Raw genomic sequence first — 2,634 nt, 5'->3', positions numbered from 1 at the left:
TATTAGTATTACTCTTTTTTTTTAAATAAACTTACTTCTTCCATCTTCCTTCTTTCACAAGTCTGTGTGCATTGTTACAGATTTTTCATTTTTCTTTCTTCATGTTTCAGTTGCTTCAAATGTTATGTAATCATTTCTTCACTAAGTAAGCTTTTTGATTTCTTTCACTTAAGTCAAATCTTGTATTCAAGCTTTCAAATCTTGGGATGTTGATCTGAGGGTTATGGAGAGACTAGACACTTCTTCATTTTCCAAGCTTAAGAATATGAAATAATTAGGGGATATAATAAAGATACATGTACATTTGTTTTTGGTAATCATCATATTTACTTAGGATGAAAGGACATTTTTTATTTGTCCGGATTACCCATTGATGGCTTCTCCGTAGTAAGCGGAGATTATTCGTCCAATGAGCTATGTACAAAGCCACTAGGAAAGGACCAACCTAATAGATCACATTCAAACTGGCAACTTATATGTACATGGCTAAAAGAAACCTTTCAAACTGTTCTCGAATTTACGGCGAATTTAGATCCATATGTTCGCGTGTACATTCTTTTTACTATCCGTCCCTAATAACAAAACATATGTCGCTGATCCGTTAATGAAACAGTTTGTTTAATTACTGGATCGATTTAGCGATGGATCTTTTATCCGTCCCTAATTTAGCGACAAATAAAAGAATTTATCGCTAAATTGGTTAAGTGAAACGTCGAGTTTCACTTAACCTCACAGATTACCGCTTATTAGTATTACTCTTCTTTTTTTTAAAAATAAACTTACTTCTTCCATCTTCCTTCTTTCACAAGTCTTTGTGCATTTTTACAGATTTTTCATTTTTCATTCTTCATTCTTCTGTTGCTTCAAATGGTATAGAATCATTTCTACACAAAGTATACTTTTTGATTTCTTTCACTTATGTCTGTTTTTTTTCTTGTAATTACAGAGAGGAAAAACTTGTATTCAAACTTTCAAATCTTGGGATGTTAATCTGAGGGTTATGGAGAGACTAGGCACTTTTTCTTTTTCCAAGTTTAGGAAAATGAAATGATGAGGGGATATAATAAAGATACATGTACATTTGTTTTTGGTAATCATCATATTTAGTTAGGATTAGAGGAAATTTTTATTTGTCCGGATTACCCATTGATGGCTTCCCCTTAATATGTGGGATTATTCGTCCACTGAGCTATGTACAAAACTACTAGGAAATGACCGACCTAATAGATCACATTCAAACTGACAACTTATATGTGCATGGCTAAAACAAACCTTTGAAAGTACTATTCCTAAATTTACGGCGAATTTAGATCCATATGCTCGTCCGTACATTCTTTTTACTATCTGTCGCTAAAAATAAAACATTTGTCGCTCATCGGTTAATGAAACAGTTCGTTTCACTACCAGCTCAATTAATCGACAGATCTTTTATCCGTCCCTAATTTAGCGACGAATAAAAGAATCTGTCGCAAAATTGGTTAAGTGAAAAGATGAGCTTCACTTAACTTGACGGATTACCGCCTATTAGTGTTCATCGTCTTCTTCTTCTTTTAAATAAACTCACTTCCATCTTCCTTCTTTCACAAGTCTGTGGATATTTTTACAGATTTTTTATTTTTCATTCTTCAGTTACTTCAAATGGTATGTAATCATTTCTTCTCAAAGTAAATTTTTTGATTTCTTTCACTTAAGTCTGTTTTTTTGTAATTGTAGAGAGGAAAAACTTGTCTTCAAACTTTTAAATCTTGGGATGTTGATTTGAGGGTTATGGAGAGACTGGGCACTTCTTATTTTTCCAAGTTTAAGGATATGAAATAATGAGGGGATATAATAAAGATACATGTACATTTGTCTTTAGTAATCATCATATTTACTTAGGATTAGAGGACATTTTTTATTTGTCCGGATTACCCATTAATGGCTTCCCCGTAGTATACGGGAATTATTCGTCCACTGAGCTATGTAAAAAGCTACTAGGAAATGATCAACCTAATAGATTACATTCAAACTGGCAACTTACATGTACATGGATAAAACAAACCTTTCAAATTGTTCCTGAATTTACGGCGAATTTAGATACATATGTTCGCGCGTACATTCTTTTTTACTATCCGTCGCTAAAAAGAAAACATATGTCGTTGATCCATAAATGAAACGGTTCGTTTCATTACCGGATCGATTTAGCGACGGATCTTTTAGCCATCACTAATTTAGCGATGAATAAAACAATTTGGTTAAGAGAAACGCCGAGTTTCACTTAACCTCGGATTACCGCCTATTAGTATTTCTCTTTTTTTTTTTAATAAACTCACTTCTTGCATCATCCTTTTTTCACAAGTTTGTGTGCATTTTTACAGATTTTTCATTTTTTATTCTTCATTCTTCAGTCGCTTTAAATGGTATGTAATCATTTCTTCATTAAGTAAACTTTTTGATTTCTTTCACATAAGTCTGCTTTTTTTGTAATTGCAGAGAGAAAAAACTTGTATTCAAACTTTCAAATCTTGGGATGTTGATTTGAGGGTTATGAAGAGACTAGGAACTTCTTCTTTTCCAAGTTTAGGGATATGAAATAATGAGGGGATATAATAAAGATACAAATACACTTGTTTTTGGTAATCATCATATTTAGTT

Source organism: Mercurialis annua, linkage group LG8 (assembly GCF_937616625.2).
Source record: "Mercurialis annua linkage group LG8, ddMerAnnu1.2, whole genome shotgun sequence".
Taxonomy (NCBI): Eukaryota; Viridiplantae; Streptophyta; class Magnoliopsida; order Malpighiales; family Euphorbiaceae; genus Mercurialis; species Mercurialis annua.
This window is presented reverse-complemented; position numbering follows the sequence as displayed.